This window comes from Hyperolius riggenbachi, chromosome 12 (genome assembly GCF_040937935.1).
Source record: "Hyperolius riggenbachi isolate aHypRig1 chromosome 12, aHypRig1.pri, whole genome shotgun sequence".
NCBI lineage: Eukaryota > Metazoa > Chordata > Amphibia > Anura > Hyperoliidae > Hyperolius > Hyperolius riggenbachi.
The window spans coordinates 223,818,327-223,843,434 of NC_090657.1; positions in this window are offsets into that span (position 1 = coordinate 223,818,327).

Consider the following 25,108-nt stretch of genomic DNA (forward strand, 5'->3'; position numbering starts at 1 on the left):
TCAGTAAGGAGTTCAAGGCAAGACTCCCTAACACTGCAGGGTGGCATCTTGAGCGCGTCCCTGTGGCTTGCAGCTCTTGAGTGCTTTGAGTCCGACAGGAGAAAAGCACTATACAAATGTTTGGATTATTATTATTACTGCAGCCAAATAGATCAGCAGGGCTGCCAGGCAACTGGTATAGCTTAAAAGGAAATCAATATGGCAGCCTCCATATACCTCTCACTACAGTTCTCCTTTAAGCAACCTAATGGTTCTATTGCATTGAGCATAAATGTTAAATTTTAGGCTAGCTTCACTTACTTCTGTAGTGGTACAGTGCTTAGGGTGACGTGCACACCACACAGTGAGATCTGGGTTCGATTCCCAGCTATGGTATGATGTATACTCATGTATGTATCCCCAGCTATGGTATGATGTATACTCATGTATGTATCCCCAGCTATGGTATGATGTATACTGGTTTTTAAAATAGTATAATTCCCTGGCAGAAGAGACCCTCCTCCCTCCGGTAGAAGGGTAGAAGGGAGGAGGCCAATTAAAATCTCCCTAGCAGAGAGTGTAGCAGCTGTCCCATAACTAATTAGTGTAGGCAGGCAAATGGTATAAAGGACCTTGCTTGGAGGTAGGTGGGTGGGTCCTCCAGCAGTGATGTGTATTTCACTCAGTTAGGTGTGGCTCCAGGTATTAGAGCTTTTGAAACATGTTTTCTATCATTTTTCCAGTTGATAGAATTTTTTTAAACTTTCAAAGTTCGCCTCCCCATTGAAGTCTATTGCGGTTCGCGAACTTTTTCGCGAACCGAACCTTTCGCGGAAGTTCACGAACAGGGTTCGCGAACCTAAAATCGGAGGTTCGGCCCAACTCTAGTCCCTTTAAGTGGTTAAAGAAACACTGTTACGTGTCCTGCATTTTGTGCCTCGCATGTTGGAATCCTTTTCATCCTCTTCATTTCTATGCATGCTGCCTTTACTCATATCAGAGCACGCAGGTTGCACCACAGCGACGGAAGTGTGTGAACTCCACCCGCATCACCCCAGCATCGGCTATCTTAAGCTGCAGTGCCAACTATCTCACCTTTACCTCCCTTTACAGGGAACCTAAACTAAAAGGGATGTGGATGTTTCCTTTTAAACAATACCAGTTGCCTGGCACTCCTGCTGATCTCTTTGGCTGCAGTAGTGGCTGAATCACAGTCATGAAACAAGCATGCAGCAAATCCAGTCTGACTTCAGTCAGAGCACCAGATCTGCATGCTTATTTAGGGGCGGTGACTGAAAGTATTAGAGACACAGAATCAGCAGGAGAGTCAGGCAACCGGTATTAATTTAAAAGGAAAAATCCAGATCCTTCTCAGCTTAGGTTCCCTTTAAAGGGAGTCTATAACATAATGAAAAACAAGGCTCCCCCGTTAGCAGTCTCCAACCCATGGCCAATGGGAGACTGCTTTCTTCTGCTGCGGGTGGGTTTCGGAAGTCTTTAGGAGCACTCGGGCTCCAGAAGACAGGCCGCTCCACACTACATATGAGAGAGCACCATCTCAGTAGCGAGCACCATCTCTCCCATGTGTGCAGTACAGAGTCTTCCAAAGCACTCGGGCTCCCAAAGCCTCCCAAAACCTCCCACGGTGGAGATTTAAACAGAGGAGCCTGCGGGGAACGCGGAGATGAGGAGAGGAACGGAAAGGCTCTATAGGACCCAGAGAATTCCCCCTCCTTAGGTAAGTATCATTTTTTTTAATTTTAATTTATGCTTCAGATTCACTTTAATGTGTAGCATCAACCAACATATGGACAATACTCCAATTAACACCAACCTTGTCAATCACATAGAAATCTACATCAACCTAAAGACAGGAACTCCCACCCAGGCAACCTAATATGGCTCAAGGCAAAAACTAGAATTGGGAGTAAAGAAATATAACCTCATAATGTTTAAACTCCCATCTAGATCATCTGCCCGGGACAATGTAAAGCAGGCCCAAGGGTGATTTTATTAGTTTCATTAATGAATGCCACCAACAAGGTACATCGTCTTTAAAACATTTTATTCATGGTTTTTATTTCTGTTTTTAAATTTTTTTTTTGTTTTTTTTTTTACATCTTGTTATTACATTTATTTTCTTTTATTACAAAGAGACAAGACATTTTGTTTATTTTTACTAGCAATGTGAACAGAGGTGGTACATCACATGTTTAAGCATAAAAAATGCTTCAAATTGTAATACCAAATAAGACACAGAGGTAGAGCACCCACTGACATGGCGGCAATTTTCTCATAGAAAAGATTGATTAAAACATTGTTTGATGAAGAGAAAAGTTTCAATTAACTGACTGATTTGATTGTACTATTTATTCAGTCATTTTGTGGTACAGTTGGATAGTACTGTGTATGGCCAGAGTTCCCATTCTGATTTTGGCTCCCCTCCCTATCACAGTCTGTAGGTTTCTGTGCATTGTGAGTACTCATAACATTGACTACAATAGTCATCTCCACTGCTTAGGCGGGGAACACACTTGCAGGGCCATTTTCCCCATCGATTTCCAGGTCTCCATTGGCTTTTACATTTGCGTTTTCTGCTAAAGTTTTGCCGCTATTGGTCTCTTTTATTCTGCGTTTCTGGCAGAATATACTGTATGCAAATGTGCACATCATGCAGGTAAAAGCAGAAAGATGTGTGATTTAAAAATGCATGGAAAATTGCAAAACACAAAACACGATGAGCGTTTTCCAGAGCAAGACTAATGACTTCAATATCCTGTGGAATTGAGTGCATTTTGCCATCCGGACACATGCACAATCGCATCTAGTGCGTTTCCTGACTTAGAGATAAATATTATAGTGCCGGACTTCCCAGCCCTGTCCTCAAGCCCCACCCACAGTCCATGTTTGGCAGGAAATAGGACATATTCACAAGTAAGGTAATTAGTGTCTCAGCAGAGCTGATTAAATACTTCTGTGTGTATGTCCACAAATCATGCACTGCTGGTGGTACTTGAGGACAGGGTTGGGGAACACGGTTCTAAGGTACAAGAGGAAGCTTCACTTTAACTGGTTGTAAAGTCACATGGGCAGAACTTCAGTGGCCCGGGCCACCAGCAGAACCATCATGCTAGAACCCCCCCCCCCCCCCGCACCATAGCCAGATTCCCCTTCCTTGTAAAGTGCAGTTATATTTACCTAGTCCACTCTGAATCTGGTCTACTCTTCCTCTGTGCTGTATGCTGCCTCCGGAGGCTCATGATGACATGACATGCATCAGAAGTTGAAGGATCTCGGCATAAAGCATGCAGATGCCAGGAGGAAGAGCAGACCAGATGCAGCGTGGGCTTGGTAAATAAAACGGTGCTCACTGAACTTGTACTATGTACAGGGAGAGGGAAAAGGAGCACATTGCGCTCCCATGGCTGAGGGACAGGAGCATGATGAAGGCGCATGCCGGGGCGCGCATGCCCAATGAAGGGCTGAATTACCAGGGTCCAGAACCACCAGGGGGATTGTGAGGGACGAGTGGCCTCAAGGGGGCTTAAGGAAGCCCCAGGTAAGTATGGAACATGAGACGCTTCTCATCGCAGGTTCTCTTTAAGAGAGGAGCACCAAGCCCCTTCCTTTTAGCGCCAGTGTGAACCGGCCTTTAATGTGAAACTGCTAAACAAATATTAACTATTTTCAACAGCACTTTGGTCCATTATGGGTGGAGCTAGGATTCAGTGGGGCCCCAGCTCAAGCAGCAGCAACAGCTGGCTATTGGCTTCACTGATGACGAGGTGATCTGGATTACAAAGTGCCATGCAGATTGCCAGAGAGGCACAGGGGTGTCCTATACCCCTGATGTGCATTCGGCTCCATCTAGCTGCCCGATCCAGTGAGTCGGGTATCAAAGGGGGAGCTTCTGATTAAACGAGACCCTTCGCACCTGCATAAAGTAATTTATGAGGGCTTGACACACCCTACATACTTTACTCACTTTGGTCTTATGGTCTTCCCTTTATCTCTTAATTGAGAAGTATTGAATCGGGATGATACCAATTACTCTGGACTTGTCCGCACAACAGGAATGTTTAGTGTATCATGTATTATATTATCAGCAATGAGGTGTGATCTGCATCTCTAAGGATCCATATAAGTCATCTTCATGTAAACCAGCCATTCTCTTCAGACTGAAGTTCCTCAGAGTGGGAATGGAAGGACTCGGATTTCAAAATCTCCACTAATTCTTCAGGTATCTTTGTTCCTAGCAAAATAAATGACAAAAATAAATGGTGTTGTAACAGACAACCAAGCCTTTTATAAAGCAATATACCAAATATGGTTGCAAATATATATGTAAGGGCCCTCCAAACAGGTGCCGTAGCTAAGAGAAGGGTCTAGAAAGAAAATAATGAATCCCCCACATCTAAAATCATAGAACTTTAAAGAGGGATTCTTATATTATGGATGGGCGGGAATTGCAGTTGTTGGGGCGGGCAGTTAGGGTTAGGCATCGCTTGGGTGGTTGATTAGGCATTTTGTGGTGGGTGACCGGTTAGGGATCGGTAGAGGGACAGCTTGCTTGAGAACAAAGTTAGGTGAAAATAACTGATCTTTAATATCCAAAATTAAGTAGTGGATTATTGGTAATTGTTTCCAATATTTCACTAGCAGCTGTCTCTGGCCTTCAAATTACCACAGCACTCTTATTTAATGTATTAAAAAAAATCCATTGTGTATGACCCGCCCCCCTCCCGTGTTTTCCCTTGTTGCTATTCTCCAGTCAAGTCTGCCAATAGTTTCAGAAGAAGAAACACTGACATGTTTGTGATGGGTGTATTCCAGTGCTTAATAAGGCTGCTTTGTGGTTGAAAGGACCTGATTGCCAGTTTCTTAGAGATGGTCGGAAATGGCGATCTCCGATTCTAGAAAAAAATTGTATTACTGAAAATGCAGATTACCCATTTCAGAGGAAAGTTTTTGTCATTTTGTTAATAAAGTTGGTTAATTATAATACTTTTGAGTATTGGACCAATCAGAGAATGTGGAACTTTACTGCAGTAATCGGAATACCATGGAAATTTTAGGCCAAATGACTCTGATATTACCCAATATTTCATGAGTCTTGTGTCACATGTAAAATAACAGTTGTAATATGATTTCCGCTGAAAGAATTCTCCATGCTTTGATTGGGCCAATGCTTCTGAGTTCTGTGATTGGGCTAAAATTCCAAGTTGCAGTAATGTGGCGTTTCTGCGGCAATCCTCCTCTCTCTATAGTACTAATTGGCCATGATGTCATCTCCTTGTTGACGTAGATGTAAAGCCATGTTACATAGGGGAACATTGATATTGAGATGGCAAGAAGTAGCCTGAGAGCTCCAACATGCTGCCTGTAAGAAACAGAAAGCCAAACAGGAATGAAAACCGGTCAGACATTATTTGGTGCACTGAGCTGTTGGTCTGCATATGACCCAGTTGTCCCTCATCCTATTCTCCTCAGTTGTCTGTTTCGGGTCTTATATATAGGTCTGTATTACTTAAAGAAAACCAGAAGGGAAAATGAACTGATATCATATGCTGAATGTAGGAAATGTTTTTGACCTGCAATAATAAGCTGATCAGACAAGACATAGCATATCAATAGGTCCCCTCATCAGCGTCAGATGAGTGTGGGAAATATTTCGACCAGCAAATGTGAAATATCTGACACTGGTGAGAAAACATGTTGATATGCTGAGTGTGGGAAATATTTTGACCTGCAATAATAAGCTGATCAGCCATGAATTATAGGACACTGGTCAGAGGACATATTGATATGTTGTTAAGTGTGGGAATTGTTTTAACCAGCAAATATCACCTTATCAATGCTGAAATATCTGACTTTGTTGAGAAGACATTGAAATGCTGAGTGTGGGAAATGATTACACCAGCAAATAGCTTGTCAGAGCTGAAATAACTGACTCTGATGAGAGGACTTATTGATATGCTGAGTGTGGGAAATGTTCTGACCTGCAATAATAAGAGGATCAGACGTGAAATATCTGACTCTGGTGAGAAGACGTTGATATGCTAAATGTGGGAAATGTTTTGAACAGCAGTAATCAGCTTGTCAGAGCTGAAATATCTGACACTGGTGAGAGGACATATTGATATGCTGAGTGTGGGAAATGTTTTGACCTGCAATAATAAGCTGAACAGACATGAAATATCTGACGCTTGTTAAAAGGACATATTTACAAGCTATTTGCAGGTCAAAACATTTCCCACACAGCATTTCAGAGCTGAAATAGCTGACACTGGTGAGAAGATGACCTGCAATAATCAGCTGATCTGACATGAAATACATGACACTGGTAAGATGCATATTGATATGCTGATTGGGAAATGTTTTGACCAGTAACTTAGCTTGTACGAGCTGAAATATCTGACACTCATGAGAGAACGTATTGAAATGCTGAGTGTGGGAAATGTTTTGATCTGCAAATATCAGCTTGTCAGTGCTGAAATATTTGACGCTGGTGAGTAGACATTAATATGCTGAGTGTGGGAAATGTTTTGACCTGCAATAATTGTTAGGAGGACATGTCTGATCAGCTTATTATTGCAGGTCAAAACATTTCCCACACTCAGCATATTAATGTCTACTCACCAGCGTCAAATATTTCAGCACTGACAAGCTGATATTTGCAGATCAAAACATTTCCCACACTCAGCATTTTAATACATTCTCTCATGAGTGTCAGATATTTCAGCTCTTACAAGCTAAGTTACTGGTCAAAACATTTCCCAATCAGCATATCAATATGCATCTTACCAGTGTCAGATATTTCATGTCTGTTCAGCTTATTATTGCAGGACAAAACATTTCCCGCTCTCGGCAGATCAATGTATTTTCAACAGTGTCAAATATTTCAGCACTGACAAGCTGATATTTGCAGGTCAAAACATTTCCCACACAGCATTTCAATATGAAATATCTGACGCTTGTTAGAGGACATATTGAAATGCTGAGTGTGGGAAATGTTTTGACCTGCAAATATCAGCTTGTCAGTGCTGAAATATTTGACACTGGTGAGAAGACATTGATATGCTGAGAGTGGGAAATGTTTTGACCTGCAATAATAAGCTAAACAGACATGAAATATCTGACACTGGTAAGAATACATTGATATGCTGAGTGTGGCTAATGTTTTGACCTGAAAAAAACAGCTGATCAGACATGAAATATCCGACACTGGTTTGTCAGAGCACCCTGGGATGCACACTCGACTGTCAAAATGAGGCTTACCTCGCTGTCCTCTGGTCCCCCATTGCTGAGGGCAGACCCTCCAAAGATTACTAATAAGAGCTTGTCTGTAATCTGATTGGGACCACACCCCCCTTCAAGCACGAGTGTGGCCATATTGCGCCTGTGCCATCAGCCACTCTTGCTATGGCACAGGACAGGCCACATGCAAGAAGAGGAGTTTGGACCTGATCAGCTGAAGAGTCCGTGTATGGCAACAGGGGACCATAGGAAAGCGAGGAAAGCTTCATCAGGATCCAGAGGCTTCCCACTTCTTAGGCAAGTATGTTTTTATAATACATTTTGCCAGAGCACCCTGGAATGTCTATTGTCAGAGCACCCTGGGAAGTCAGTTTACTGCCAGAGCACCCTGGGATGTCAGTTTACTGCCAGAGCACCCGGAGATGTCAGTTCACTGCCAGAGCACCCTGGGATGTCAGTTTACTGCCAGAGCACCCTGGGATGTCAGTTTACTGCTAGAGCACCCTGGGATGTCAGTTTACTGCTAGAGCACCCTGGGATGTCAGTTTACTGCCAGAGCACCCGGAGATGTCAGTTTACTGCCAGAGCACCCTGGGATGTCAGTTTACTGCCAGAGCACCCTGGGATGTCAGTTTACTGCCAGAGCACCCTGGGATTAGTGTCGGGCGAACACCTAGGTGTTCGGGTTCGAGAACGTTCGCCGAACATCGCCGCGATGTTCGGGTGTTCGCGCCGAACTCCGAACATAATGGAAGTCAATGGGGACCCGAACTTTAGTGCTTTGTAAAGCTTCCTTACATGCTACATACCCCAAATTAGCAGGGTATGTGCACCTTGGGAGTGGGTACAAGAGGAAAAAAAATATTTGAAAAAGAGTTTATAGTTTTTGAGAAAATTGATTGTAAAGTTTCGAAGGAAAAACTGTCTTTTAAATGTGGAAAATGTCATGTTTCTTTGCACAGGTAACATGCTTTTTGTCGCCATGCAGTCATAAATGTAATACAGAGAAGAGGTTCCAGGAAAAGGGACCGGTAACGCTAACCCAGCACCAGCAGCAGCACACGTGATGGAACAGGAGGAGGCGCAGGAGGAGAAGGCCACGCTTTTTGAGACACAACAACCCAGGCCTTGCATGAGGACAAGAAGCGTGCGGATAGCATGCTTTTTACCGTCATGCAGTCATAAATGTAATAAAGAGAAGAGGTTCCATAAACAGGGACCGGTAACGCTAACCCAGCAGCAGCAGCAGCACACGTGATGGAACAGGAGGAGGCGCAGGAGGAGAAGGCCACGCTTTGAGAAACAACAACCCAGGCCTTGCATGAGGACAAGAAGCGTGCGGATAGCATGCTTTTTACCGCCATGCAGTCCTAAATGTAATAAAGAGAAGAGGTTCCATAAACAGGGACCGGTAACGCTAACCCAGCAGCAGCAGCAGCACACGTGATGGAACAGGAGGAGGCGCAGGAGGAGAAGGCCACGCTTTGTGAGACACAACAACCCAGGCCTTGCATGAGGACAAGAAGCGTGCGGATAGCATGCTTTGTACCGTCATGCAGTCATAAATGTAATAAAGATAAGAGGTTCAATAAACAGGGACCGGTAACGCTAACCCAGCAGCAGCAGCAGCACAGAGCACACGTGATGGAACAGGAGGAGGCGCAGGAGGAGAAGGCCACGCTTTGAGACACAACAACCCAGGCCTTGCATGAGGACAAGAAGCGTGCGGATAGCATGCTTTTTACCGCCATGCAGTCATAAATGTAATAAAGAGAAGAGGTTCCATAAACAGGGACCGGTAACGCTAACCCAGCAGCAGCAGCAGCAGCACACGTGATGGAACAGGAGGAGGCGCAGGAGGAGAAGGCCACGCTTTGAGACACAACAACCCAGGCCTTGCATGAGGACAAGAAGCGTGCGGATAGCATGCTTCGTACCGCCATGCAGTCATAAATGTAATAAAGATAAGAGGTTCAATAAACAGGGACCGGTAACGCTAACCCGGCAGCAGCAGCAGCACAGAGCACACGTGATGGAACAGGAGGAGGCGCAGGAGGAGAAGGCCACGCTTTGAGACACAACAACCCAGGCCTTGCATGAGGACAAGAAGCGTGCGGATAGCATGCTTCGTACCGCCATGCAGTCATAAATGTAATAAAGATAAGAGGTTCAATAAACAGGGACCACGCGGCAACGCTAACCCAGCAGCAGCAGACGTGATGGAACAGGAGCAGGCGCAGGAGGAGAAGGCCAAGCTTTTTGAGACACAACAACACAGGCCTTGCATGAGGACAAAAAGCGTGCGGATATAGCAATGCTTTTTGCCGCCATGCAGTCATAAGTGTAATACAGATGAGAGGTTCCGTAAACAGGGACCGGCAACGCTAACCCAGCAGCAGCAGCACACGTGATGGAACAGGAGCAGGCGCAGGAGGAGAAGGCCATGCTTTTTGAGACACAACAACCCAGGCCTTGCATGAGGACAAAAAGCGTGCGGATATAGCAATGCTTTTTGCCGCCATGCAGTCATAAGTGTAATACAGATGAGAGGTTCCATAAACAGGGACCGGCAACGCTAACCCAGCAGCAGCAGCACACGTGATGGAACAGGAGCAGGCGGAGAAGGCCATGCTTTTTGAGACACAACAACCCAGGCCTTGCATGAGGACAAAAAGTGTGCGGATATAGCAGCAATGCTTTTTGCCGCCATGCAGTCATAAATGTAATACAGATGAGAGGTTCAATAAACAGGGACCGGAAACGCTAAACCATCCCAGATGTTCATTGGTCATGTTACTTGGTTGGGGTCCTGGAGTGTTGCGTAGTCGTTTCCAATCCAGGATTGATTCATTTTAATTTGAGTCAGACGGTCTGCATTTTCTGTGGAGAGGCGGATACGCCGATCTGTGACGATGCCTCCGGCAGCACTGAAACAGCGTTCCGACATAACGCTGGCTGCCGGGCAAGCCAGCACCTCTATTGCGTACATTGCCAGTTCGTGCCAGGTGTCTAGCTTCGATACCCAATAGTTGAAGGGTGCAGATGGATTGTTAGACACAGCTACGCCATCTGACATGTAGTCCTTGACCATCTTCTCCAGGCGATCGGTGTTGTAGGTGGATCTGCACGCTTGCTGTTCAGTGGGCTGCTGCTGCATGGGTGTCAGAAAATTTTCCCACTCCAAGGACACTGCCGATACCATTCCCTTTTGGGCACTAGCTGCGGCTTGTGTTGTTTGCTGCTCTCCTGGTCGTCCTGGGTTTGCGGAAGTCAGTCTGTCGGCGTACAACTGGCTAGAGGAGGGGGAGAATGTCAATCTCCTCTCTAAAGTCTCCACAAGGGCCTGCTGGTATTCTTCCATTTTGACCTGTCTGACTCTTTCTTCAAGCAGTTTTGGAACATTGTGTTTGTACCGTGGATCCAGAAGGGTATATAAACCCAGTAATTGGTGTTGTCCCGAATGCGCACAATGCGTGGGTCGCTTTCAATGCAGTCTAGCATGAATTGAGCCATGTGTGCCAGAGTCCTACCAGAATCCTCATCATCCTCTTGTGAGCGTTGTGATAGTTGTTGTGATGCATCATAGTCGTCACCTTCTTCCTGGTCTGCTTCTGCTGACCATTCGCGCTGAATTGTGGAAGTCCAACGTGCACCGCTCTGGCCCTCGTCAGTGGTGGCAGGAAATTCCTGCTCCAACTCCAGCTGTTCCTCCTCCTCTTCTTCGTCATGTGTCAGCTTAGCCAACCTTAAAGCGTGAATGAGATTACTCCCATTATCACACACAACCATGGCCGGTTTCAGGTCCAGCGGTGCCAGCCACAAATCCATCTGTTCCTTTATTCCCCTCCAAATTTCCTCCCCTGTGTGCTGCTTATCCCCAAGGCAGATCAGCTTCAGCAACGCTTGCTGACGCATGCCAACAGCTGTGCTGCACTGCTTCCACGATCCTTCTGCTGCTGGTGCTGGGTTAGCGTTTCCGGATGAGGTACAGCTTTGAGATGCGTTGGAGGAGAAGGAGTCAGAGAGGTAGGTGCTGCTGTTATCCAGTGGGAGGGACGGCGGTGCAGGTGTTTGCGGCGTGGGCAACACCCGCGCCGTAGCAGGTGAGGAATCGCTGCCAGGCTCCACAAGGTTCACCCAGTGCGCGGTAAGGGAGATGTATCGACCCTGGCCGAACGCACTCGTCCAGGTGTCAGTGGTGAGGTGAACCTTGCAGGCAACGGCATTCTTCAAGCTTCGGGTTATTTTGCTGACCACATGCTCATGCAACTCAGGCACTGCAGAGCGCGCAAAGTGGTAGCGGCTGGGAACCACGTAACGTGGGATGGCCACTGACATCATGCCCTTGAAGCTGTTTGTCTCCACCACTCGATATGTCAGCATTTTGCAGGCCAGAAGCTTGGCTATGCTGGCTCTTACTGCCACGGCCCGGGGGTCATTTGCTGGCAATTTCCTCTTGCGCTCAAACATCTCCGAGACAGACAACTGAACCGTAGGGCTGCACACCGAAGGGCTGTTGGTTGTTGTGTTTGATGAACACTGGGAGACCTCAAGAGCACTACTCCGGAAAGTGACAGTGTCAGCGTCATCTGATTTTTTTGAATGTTTTGAACCACGCAATGGCTGGGCTACTGCTGCTGCTGAGGCGGGTCTGGTGGGGAGTCTGGTGAACCCAAGGGAGGCAGTGTTGCTGGTGGTACCCTGTCCTGCCGCGTTTGCCCACAGAGTGGGATGTTTGGATAGCATGTGGCGGCTCATGCTGGTGGTGGAGAGGTTGTTAATACTTTTCCCCCTGCTCAGGTGGGTCTTGCACACCTTGCAAATCGCCATGGTAACATCCTCAGTGCAGTCTTCAAAGAAAGCCCAGACTTTGGAGCACCTGCCTTGCTGGCGATTTCTGTTTGCGCCTCTTTTGCCTCTCACTTGAACTTCCACGCTTGTGGTGCCTGAAATTGCGCGCCGCCTACCTTGTGGCACAAGGCGAACTCGTGCAGCAGTGGGTTCTTCAACAGACTCATCTGTGCTGCTGCTACGACGGCGGCGATGTTCTCGTTCACAAACAAAATCTGGGTCTATGTCCACATTGTCCATACCCTCCTCTTCCATCTCCTCAAACTCGTCATATGTCATTGTGGGGGGCCGCCGCCGTGGAGTAGAGCTCCCCAGCACAACCGTCAGGGGAAACACCTCTTCCCTTGCCCCTCCCTCTTTCACAGGATTTCTTCCTCATTTCACTTATCCTTACAGTACACGCTGACTGGCAGCAGTACAGTGGCAGTACAGAAATTCTATACAGTGGTGGGTGAGCGGTGTACCACTATTGCCAGCAGCGACACAGAGCACAATGCTATACAGTGGCGGGTGAGCGGTGTACTACTGTTCCCAGCAGACACAGAGTGGCAGTAAACACAATGCTATATAGTCTGCTATATAGTCACCCCGAACGGGGTGATGTTCTGCAGAACCCGAACAGTGGCGAACACTGTTCGCCCAACACTACTGGGAACGTAGATTTTAGTACCTAAACACACGATACAACATGTTTTCCGGGGTCGGACTCTGAGGCACATACAGATGGTCCCGATCATCATCCTCATCATACAACTCTTCTCCTGAGTCTGACCCACCCACCACCTCTGCCACCCCAACATCCCCAGACACAGACCCCTCATCGTCCTCAACATTAACTTGGGATGCTGGCCTGAGCCCGACCTCCTCCTCCACATCAGGCCCCATTATCTCCTCAATGGCAGCCCTCATTAATCGCTCTGGCGCCGGACCGATGGACACAACGTTCTCCTCCGGGGAGGGCTGCTGCTGACCACTGGCTGCTGGGGTGGATGTTATAGCTTGCGTGGGGCGTTGGCTGTTGCTGTTGTTGGGAGTGCTGCTCACAGCGGAGATCTCTGAGGAACTCATGGTGAGCTCATATAGTGGTTGACGGTGAGTGGAGTATTACTGATCCCAGCAATATACACACTGACTGGCAGAGTACGCAATGCTATATAGTGTGGCTGAGCCGTGTACACAGAGTGGCAGTGAACAATGCTATATAGTCTGGCTGAGCCATGTACACAGAGTGGCAGTGAACAATGCTATATAGTCTGGCTGAGCGGTGTACACAGAGTGGCAGTACACACAATGCTATATAGTCTGGCTGAGCCGTGTACACAGAGTGGCAGTACACACAATGCTATATAGTCTGGCTGAGCGGTGTACACACAGTGGCAGTACACAATGCTATATAGTCTGGCTGAGCGTGTACACACAGTGGCAGTAAACAATGCTATATAGTCTGGCTGAGCGGTGTACATAGAGTGGCAGTACACACAATGCTATATAGTCTGGCTGAGCGGTGTACACAGAGTGGCAGTAAACAATGCTATATAGTCTGGCTGAGCGGTGTACACACAGTGGCAGTACACACAATGCTATATAGTCTGGCTGAGCGGTGTACACAGAGTGGCAGTACACACAATGCTATATAGTCTGGCTGAGCGGTGTACATAGAGTGGCAGTACACACAATGCTATATAGTCTGACTGAGCGGTGTACACAGAGTGGCAGTACACACAATGCTATATAGTCTGGCTGAGCCGTGTACACACAGTGGCAGTAAACAATGCTATATAGTCTGGCTGAGCGGTGTACACACAGTGGCAGTACACAATGCTATATAGTCTGGCTGAGCGGTGTACACAGAGTGGCAGTACACACAATGCAATATAGTCTGGCTGAGCGGTGTACACACAGTGGCAGTAAACAATGCTATATAGTCTGGCTGAGCGGTGTACACAGAGTGGCAGTACACACAATGCTATATAGTCTGGCTGAGCCGTGTACACACAGTGGCAGTAAACAATGCTATATAGTCTGGCTGAGCGGTGTACATAGAGTGGCAGTACACACAATGCTATATAGTCTGGCTGAGCGGTGTACACAGAGTGGCAGTAAACAATGCTATATAGTCTGGCTGAGCGGTGTACACACAGTGGCAGTACACAATGCTATATAGTCTGGCTGAGCGGTGTACACAGAGTGGCAGTACACACAATGCTATATAGTCTGGCTGAGCGGTGTACACACAGTGGCAGTAAACAATGCTATATAGTCTGGCTGAGCGGTGTACACAGAGTGGCAGTACACACAATGCTATATAGTCTGGCTGAGCCGTGTACACACAGTGGCAGTAAACAATGCTATATATAGCGTGGCTGAGCGAGGTACACAGTGGCAGTACACACAATGCTATATAGTGTGGCTGAGCGAGCGGTGTACTACTGTTCCCAGCAGCGACACACAATGACTGGGGGGACCCTGGCTAGCGTGGCTGGAGCGCGAACTACCCTGCCTGCCTACCCAAAGCTAAACCCACAGACAAATGGCGGAGATATGACGTGGTTCGGGTATTTATATATATATATATATATATATATATATATATATATATATATATATATATATATATATATATATATATATATATATATATATATATATATATATATATATATATATATATATATATATATATATATATATATATATATATATATATATATATATATATATATATATATATATATATATATATATATCCCACATCATTGTTTGCTCATTTGAAAACTTACAAAGATTTTTTGGGCAGGTCCTTTGTCACTTCCCGGATGGACACAGTGCAGAACATCTTTTGCCATTATGGCGCATTGATAGGCAAATTGTCTTTGGACATTTTCTAAGTACTTTAACCACTTAAGGACCGCAGTCTTTTCACCCCTTAAGGACCAGAGCCTTTTTTCCATTCAGACCACTGCAGCTTTATTGGTTTATTGCTCAGTCATACAAGCTACCATCTAAATGAATTTTACCTCCTTTTCTTGTCACTAATACAGCTTTCTTTTGGTGCTATTTGATTGCTGCTGTGATTTTCACTTTTTATTATATTCATCAAAAAAGACATGAATTTTGGCAAAAAAATGATTTTTTTAACTTTCTGTGCTGACATTTTTCAAATAAAGTAAAATTTCTGTATACATGCAGCGCGAAAAATGTGGACAAACATGTTTTTGATTAAAAAAAACCCATTCAGTGTATATTTATTGGTTTGGGTAAAAGTTATAGCGTTTACAAACTATGGTGCAAAAATTGAATTTTCCCATTTTGAAGCATCTCTCATTTCTGAGCACCTGTCAGGTTTCATGAGGTGCTAGAATTCCAGGATAGTATAAATACCCCCCAAATGACCCCATTTTGGAAAGAAGACACCCCAAAGTATTCACTAAGAGGCATGGTGAGTTCATAGAAGATTTTATCTTTTGTCACAAGTTAGCGGAAAATGACACTTTGTGACAAAAAATAAAAATAAAAAAAAGTTTCCATTTCTGCTAACTGGTGACAAAAAAAAAATGAAATCTGCCACGGACTTACCATGCCCCTCTCTGAATACCTTGAAGTGTCTAGTTTCCAAAATGGGGTCATTTGTGGGGTGTGTTTACTGTCCTGGCATTTTGGGGGGTGCTAAATTGTAAGCACCCCTGTAAAGCCTAAAGGTGCTCATAGGACTTTGGGCCCCTTAGCGCACCTAGGCTGCAAAAGAAATGTCACACATGTGGTATCGCCTTACTCAGGAGAAATAGTATAATGTGTTTTAGGGTGTATTTTTACACATACCCATGATGGGTGGGAGAAATATCTCTGTAAATGAGATTTCTTTTGATTTTTTTACACACAATTGTCCATTTACAGAGATATTTCTCCCACCCAGCATGGGTATGTGTAAAAATACACCCCAAAACACATTATACTACTTCTCCTGAGTACGGCGATACCACATGTGTGACACTTTTTTGCACCCTAACTGCGCTAAGGGGCCCAAAGTCCTATGAGTACCTTTAGGATTTCACAGGTCATTTAGAGGCATTTATTTTCTAGACTACTCCTCACGGTTTAGGGCCCCTAAAATGCCAGGACAGTATAGGAACCCTACAAGTGACCACATTTTAGAAAGAAGACACCCCAAGGTATTCCGTTAGTAGTATGATGAGTTCATAGAAGATTTCATTTTTTTTTCACAAGTTAGCGGAAATTGATTTTTATTGTTTTTTTCACAAAGTGTCATTTTCCACTAACTTGTGACAAAAAATAAAATCTTCTATGAATTCCCCATACACCTAATTGAATACCTTGGGGTGTCTTCTTTCTAAAATGGGGTCACTTGTGGGGTTCCTATAATGCCCTGGCATTTTAGGGGCCCTAAACCGTGAGGAGTAGTCTAGAAACCAAATGCCTCAAAATGACCTGTGAAATTCTAAAGGTACTCATAGGACGTTGGGCCTCTTAGCGCACCTAGGTTGCAAAAAAGTGTCACACATGTGGTATCGCCGTACTCAGGAGAAGTAGTATAATGTGTTTTGGGGTGTATTTTTACACATACCCATGCTGGGTGGGAGAAATATCTCTGTAAATTAAAATGTTTTGATTTTTTTACACACAATTGTCCCTTTACAGAGATATTTCTCCCACCCAGCATGGGTATGTGTAAAAATACACCCCAAAACACATTATACTACTTCTCCTGAGTACGGCGATATCACATGTGTGACACTTTTTTGCAGCCTAGGTGCGCTAAGGGGCCCAACGTCCTATTCACAGGTCATTTTGAGGCATTTGGTTTCTAGACTACTCCTCACGGTTTAGGGCCCCTAAAATGCCAGGGCAGTACAGGAACCCCACAAGTGACCCCATTTTAGAAAGAAGACACCCCAAGGTATTCCGTTAGGTGTATGGTGAGTTCATAGAAGATTTTATTTTTTGTCACAAGTTAGTGGAAAATGACACTTTGTGGAAAAAAAACAATACAAATCAATTTCCGCTAACTTTTGACAAAAAATAAAATCTTCTATGAACTCGTCATACACCTAACGGAATACCTTGGGGTGCCTTCTTTCTAAAATGGGGTCACTTGTGGGGTTCCTATACTGCCCTGGCATTTTAGGGGCCCAAAACCACGAGGAGTAGTCTGGAAACCTAATGCCTCAAAATGACTGTTCAGGGGTATAAGCATCTGCAAATTTTGATGACAGGTGGTCTATGAGGGGCCGAATTTTGTGGAACCGGTCATAAGCAGGGTGGCTTCTTAGATGACAGGTTGTATTGGCACTGAAGTGCAGGAATGTTCTCAAATCGTGACCTGGACATGGCAATTAAGTCGTACCAGCAGTAATCAGAAAAAAAATTTCTGTCACTGCGGTGGGGCGGGTGAGGGTTTGGCCGGGTGATCAGAAGCCCGCAGGGGGCATATTAGGGCCTGATCTGATGGGTAGCAGTGACAGGGGGTGACGGGGTGGTTGATAGGTGATCAGTGGGTGATTACAGAGGAGAATATATGCAAGCAATGCACTGGCGAGTTGATCAGAGGGGGTCTGGGGGGCTAATTGAGGGTGTGGGCGGGTGATTGGGTGCCCGCAAGGGGCAGATTAGTGTCTGATCTGATGGGCAGCAGTGACAGTTGGTGACGGGGTGATTGATGGGTGATCAGTGGATGATTAGAGGGGAGAACAGATGTAAACAATGCACTTTCGGAGGTGATCTGAGGGTGGGTCTACACGCAATCTGAGGGTGTTGGTGGGTGATCAGGTGCCCACAAAAGGCAGGTTAGGGTCTGATCTGATGGGTGGCAGTGACAGGTGGTGACAGGGGGTGATTGATGGGTGATTGACAGGTGATCAGTGGGTGATTATAGGGAAGAATAGATGTATACAGTACACAGGGGGGAGGGTCTAGGGAGGATCTGAGGGTGTGGGGGGGGGGGTGTTCAGGAGCCTCCAGGGGGCAGTTTAGGACCTAATCTAAAAAATAGCGTTGAGATAGTGACAGGGAGTGATTAATGGGTGATTAGGGAGGTGATTGGGTGCAAACAGGTGTCTGAGGGGTGGGCAGGGGGGTCTGATGGGTGCAGTGGGCGATCAGGGGGCAGGATCAGTGTGCTTGGGTACTTACTAGGAGGGCTGCAACCTGCCCTGGTGGTCCCTCAATCACTGGGACCACCAGGGCAGGAGGCAGCCTGTATAATACGCTTTGTATACATTACAAAGCGTATTATCCGCTTTACATGCGGCAGATCGGGGGTTAACAACCCGCCGCCGCTGCTAATTGGCTGGAGGGTTGACGTCGCGGGCGGGCACATCCAGCGTGCGATCCCCGGCCAGCTAGTCCGCAACGAGCCGCCGCCGATCGGCGTATTGCGGTCGTTGCGGGCTCCACTTTGCCGCCGCCCCTAGGTAGGGGCGGTCAGCAAGTGGTTAAAATCACAATCCAGTAAAATATATATAGATCTATATATATATATATATATATATAGATAGATCTATATATATATATAAATAGATCTATATAAATAGATCTATATATATAGATCTATATATATAGATCTATATATATAGATCTATATATATAGATCTATATATATAGATCTATATATATAGATCTATATATATAGATCTATATATATAGATCTATATATATATATATATATATATATATATATATATATATATATATATATATATATATATATATAGAGATATATATATATATATATATATATATATATATATATATATATATATATATATATATATATATATATATATATATATATATATATATATATATATATATATATATATATATATAGATCTATATATATATATATATATATATATATATATATATATATATATATATATATATATATATATATAGATCTATATATATATATATATATATATATATATATATATAGATATATATATATATATATATAGATCTATATATATATAGATCTATATATATATATATAGATCTATATATATATAGATCTATATATAGATATAGATCTATATATAGATATATATATATATATATCTATATATAGGTGGTTGGGGGGAGATCTGGATATAAAAAGATTTTTATTTACACTAAAATCGCACAGCCTGTCACGGCTGCAGGCTGTGCGTCTCTCCCTGTCACATAAGATCCACAGTGACAGGGAGAGGGAGGCGGAGAGGGAGGCGGAACGGCAACTATGTTGCCTTTCGGAGGGTGATCGCTGTGATTGGCTCACAGCGATCACACGGCAGGGAGCCAATCAGTGACGGCTCCTGCCGATACCCGAAAGCCTTAGCTGTCATAAGACAGCTAAGTGCAGCCGGTTCGGTGCGCGCGATCGCAGCGGGGAGCGGCGGCGCCGGTGATAGAGATCTACGCCCTGCCAGCCAGGAGCCCATCAAAACAGGGCGTAGATCTCTATCACTGCGGTCCGCAAATGGTTAAAATATATTTAAATATATATTTCACAAATAAAGACTAAAAGGTAATTCCGTGTTGGACTTCTCCTCCACTTGTTTCTCTCTATTGTAAAGCTGAATACTCACCTGATGACGCAGAAGGATGGATCCTAGCCACGCCCCCCAACCATCTTCCTGCTGGTGGGTACACGAGACGGCAAACGTTGAGGGCGAATAAGAGTTCACATGATTGCGGCAGTTTGCACAGGAGTTGTCGGGGACTTTAAAGATCCGATCCCCATGACCGTAGTTCTAGCCACGCGTCACAAAACATTTGCATAATAGCTTGCCTGTGCCCACGTGGCAAGATCGCAGAATAAATTGCTTATTACTGAAAAAAAATCTCTGGTCGCTGGAAAAATCATAGTATAAATTGTGTAGAGGGTACGGGCCTTAAGTTTCCAGACCCCCGGCGTGCAAGCACATGGCCGGTCTTGTCCGCATCTTATAGTGTACTCCAGCCGAAGCTCAGGAACAAAAATCACATACTTACATGAGAAGAAAAAAGCTTATAGATCCTATTGAGGCTTCCCTCACTGTCCTCTGGTCCCCCATTGCCGAGGGCAGACCCTCCAAAGATTGTCGGTAATTGGATCAGGACCACGCCCCTCTTCACACATGAGTGTGGCCATACTGCGCCTGCACGAGATCGCCCTCGCCTGTGCCATAAGCCACTCTGGCTTGTGCTCTGTGCAGCCCTGATCAGCTGAAGAGTCTGCGTGCGGGAACAGGGGACCAGAGGGCAATGAGGAAAGCTTCATTAGTTTCCAGAGGCTTACCACTTCTTAGGCAAGTATGTTTTTATAATACATTTTGGCCTCAGGTTCTCTTTAAACATCATCATCAACATGACCACCTGATAACCTCACCTTGCCATGACTGTAGGAAATCAGACCAGATAATATGGAGAAGGGAGGAGGCGTGATGAGGCATGACACAAAGGTAAGGAGAACAATGCCCTTGGCCAGCTCTCAGATGAGATGACCCGTCACTCCAGATCTAACAGTGACACACTGGGGAGGATCGGAGGCTGAAATACACAAGCCAGATTCTTGGCATAGGCAGCCCCCACCGGCCGCCTTAGGCAAGAACCATCTGGTGTGTGACTAAGGCTTTAGGCTGACAACTGGTGGATGAAAATCTAATGTCTGCTAGCTTAACGGAAAGAGATTACCCACTGCTTACTATCTCGCATTCTATCGATAAATCATCCAAAATGCTTTAAAAGCTCATCTGTGGACAATGCGGCAAAGAGCTAAATTTAGGCGTATTACGTTGCATCGGTTGATGGAATAATACAGGCTTCACTCCTTTGACGGCAATCATAACTTTAGATTGTAAGCCCTTTAGATTGTAAGCTTGCAAGGGCAGAGCTCTCTCCCCCTTTGGTGCCTTGGAAATCATTATACATTTTATTTATCATGTTACTTTTATCACTGTCATTACCAATTCTGTATTTTGTATCATTTTTGTATTTTGTCACTAATTATGTATCTTGTATATTGGTGTACACCATTGTCTGTATTATGTACCCCATGTGTGTTTCTTACTTTGTGCAGCGCCACAGAATATGTTGGCGCTTTATAAAGCAATAATAATAATAACCAGGGGTGACAAACGTGAGAATCAGATAGTATAGTAATGATAAGTGGATAAAGTAGTGCAGTGAAGGCAACACAGGGAAGAAATGAACAGGTGACAGGAGTGTGAAGTGATACTGAGCGCTCAATACAATACAAGCATCTGTGAGTGTCGCTCCTACGTACCCCTTATCAGAGAACATAGTGTGCCCGGGATGGGAGAACTTTGTTCCGCTGTTTAGTATACGGCTTGTGCTGCTGCTGTTCATGCTTCCCAGGACACAAGACTTGCACAATGCCTGGTCCTTAGCAAAGTTCCTGCATGCAGCAAGCTTGGATTCTAAGGCCTGCGGAGGAGACAACAACAGGGCCAGTTAGAGGGAGTGACTGATCTCACACAACCTTACAGATGACAAGCCTGATACAGCCACATCATTTTATTACACCTCCTAGATCAGTCCACCCACAGCTGAAAACCTCGCCATGCTTCCTGACAGAATGGTACCAAGAGTGCACATAGCGTGTGAAAAGTACCTAATGGGAAAATTCCTAAATGAACCGTGCCTTAGAGTGCTTATATAAAACTCACCTAGATCACTATTTTTATCCAGAAATGCTGCCATGTTTTGCCAGGAGCTCATCCTAAATATTAGCCTCCGACCTACCAGCAGGAAGTTTATCTGTACCATGGAAGCAGGACGTTACACCACCCGTGCCTCAGTCACATAGCTCCCCGCCCACCTTCCCTGTCTCACTGCCAGGGCAGTTATGGGCGGAGCAACATTCTGCATCCGGGGAACAGCTCAACCTCCTCCCTGCAGTCAGGTCAGATGTTTGTTTTCCTCAATGGTCTCCTGGCAAAATTGGCATTCCAGGATGATTTAGAAAAGCTTAAAGGACAACTGAAGTGATAGGTATATGGAGGCAGCCATATTTATTTCCTTTCATACAATACCAGTTACCTTACAGCTCTGTTGGTCTATTTGGCTGCAGTAGTGTCTGAAAGAAACAAACATGTAGCAAATCTTGTCAGATGAGATGCTTTTCATATAGGTTTAAAGATGGGGAAGTTGACCCATATGTGAGCGAGGTTTAGTTTACAGTATAAATGCTTGTCCATTATGCTGCTGTAAAGGACACCCCCGATCACAACAGTGAATGAGGTCTGGAGGAAGTATTAGTAGTGCGTTGCCATAACAAAGCATTACATGCCATTTCACATTGGGCAAAAATCGTATGGGATTTTAACCACCTTATTACCGCCTAATGCCGATCGGCGGTCGCAGGGTGACTCCCCCAGGACCGCCTAACGCTGAGTGGTGTCAAGTCCTGGGGAGGAGCTTAGCGGGGATTGCGTGCATATAAATAGCTTGCTAGCCCGCGATTGTGACTAGCAGGCTGTTAGATCGCAGTGCTGTATAAAGAAAACAAAAAAGGTTTTTCCTTCCATCAGTGGCTAAGCCATATGACCGCACATGTAAACTTCGAGGCATGATGTCACTTTCACAAGGTGAAGGGTTTCTCACTCAGTAGGTGAGTATTAACAGTTAGCCATACAAAAAGGACTACTGCTGCTGCCGGCTGTAATTATAGATGTACACAAATTAAACAGTTTGTAAAAAAAGGTTACATAAAGCTAGAGCTATTTGCAGAGAATATGCACAGCTGTTCTGACAGCTCCAATAATGGTTTATGGCATCTTATTACAGCAGAAGCGGCTGTGTTTACCAGGTTGAAAACAATTCCATCAAATTGAACCCTTTGAGCCTCCCTGCCCATTAGAGTGCACTATACCCGGCCTTAGCCTCACCTTACAGATCAGACTGTGACTCCTTCTCAAAGTCTCCCTTCTCACCTCTGAGGGCGTTCATTTTTGGGAGACTCCACCACCCGGCCACACAGTCCACGTAGCCAAAAATAAAAACCACTCCAACCACCTCAGATCTGATCAGTACAGACTCATCCACAAATACCTCCCCATATCCCCAGCTGTATTCCAAGGGCCCCTGTGCTGCTACAGCCCTGGGGTGGGTCCTCACCCCACCAACACCAGGCAAATCCTCCGCTCTCTAACCCAACCCCCCTCATGCCAGGATATATTGCCATGTGAAAAGCAGGCCACTGTGGTGATGCCTAGAATTAGTACAGCGTAGGGATGGCCAAGGCGATGCAAATCATTACTGAAGGACTATGCAAATTGTGTATGCAAATTTATGCAGCTAGAAAATGGACCAACTGGATTTTACCTCAGCAGGATTTGATTGGTTCATGTTCAAGCTGCATAAATTTACATAATGCTGCATCACCTCAAAATTTGCATCTCATTGACCATCCCTACCACAGTGTTCCTTATTAACCCTTTAGCAGCCCCATCTGAGTTATTTTGTGTACTAAAACTTGGGGCAGGGCTGCTGCAACAGGCTATATATATATGGGCTGCCTCCCCCAGCAAAGCGGCAAAGGAAGCGCAATATTAACCTAAACTGCATGCAGGTTTGGCTCGTCTCCCACCACCGAGTGGCGCTGTAATGCTGACATCATCCTTACATCCAGATCATGATATGATGTGATCAGTACCCGAAGGAGGCTTTCAGAATTACAGCGCCACTCGGTGGTGGAAGAAGAGAGCTGCTCCTGCATCCAGATCAGGTAAATATCATGTGCCGATTTGCATTACACTGGGGGAGTCTCAAACCAATGTGATGCTGCAACGCATAGAATTAAAATAGAAAGAAAAAAAAACAGGGTAAGGGTTAAAGGAGGTCCTCTTCAGTATTTGTATATTAGTCTAGTGCTCCCAATTCAGGGAGGCCCTGCCCAAAAAGGTGGTCCTACCTAGAATTGATAATAAAGAGAGACCCTGATCAGTAGGAGTATATAGTGTAGCTATTAAAGTACATCTGTAACAAAAAACAACAAAACAGCCCATATGTAGTACTTACCTGGAGAAGGGGAAGCCTCAGGATCCTAATGAGACTTTCCCCATCCTCTGTAGCCTTGGGGATCCAGCGCTGGCTCCTAAAAATTAGCCCAACAAGCAGCACTACGCAGGCACAGCAGCACACGGCAATATTTACCATCAGGGCCCAGCACAGGCGCAGTAGAGGTTCTCTGTTTGGGCTCTGGCAGAAAAAGCCAAACCTGATTGGGTCTGCTCTCCTGTGCAGGCAAAGGCAACTCACATGTAATGAGTGTTGAAGCAGCGGCTGCGGATACGCCTGGTGACTCCGCAGCCGCTTCACTCTCCTGCTCGGGGGGTTCAGCTGTTCCTCTGGCGTGTGGCACGCCGAGGACGGAATTGTGAAATGCACATAGGGTTGCTGTATTGCGCGGCCGTGCGTGTAGACAGGACCTTTATGCTGGGAGGAGGCGCGTCAGCTGTCCCGCTGGTCGGCTGACATCAGAGGTGACTCACGCCGCTCAGGATTGGCTGATTGGTAAGGGGCACGACTGAGGTCTCCTCTGCTTTTTAAGCCTTCACTGTTCATTCGCAACCTGTCTGCTGTTGCGAATACGTCAGTGTTAGCGCTCAGACCTTAGACTAGTATCTGGTGTGCTTTGATCTGGGAGGAAACCAGGGATTTGACACAAGACTAGGATTATTGCTTTATTGTATTATTGATATTCTGTGTATGACTCTGGCTCATCTCTGACCTTGCTTTTGCTTAACGTTTCTGTACTTCTGCCCATCTGATCTAGTTGCTGAACCTCTGCCTGAATCCACACCACTCTCTCGCCTTCTGATTTTGTACTGTACCTGCCTCTCAGTTGCCGAACTTAGCCTGTCTGACCTCTCTACTCACCAGTGGGCCCTTGCCACTGGTGAGGTGCTCTTCCGATAGTAACCACCAGCGCCTCTGGTGAGGTTTAGCTAAATCTTCTTAGTTACTGTTTCTGATAGTACCCACCAGTTTCTCTGGTGAGGTCTCATTTAACTATTCAGTT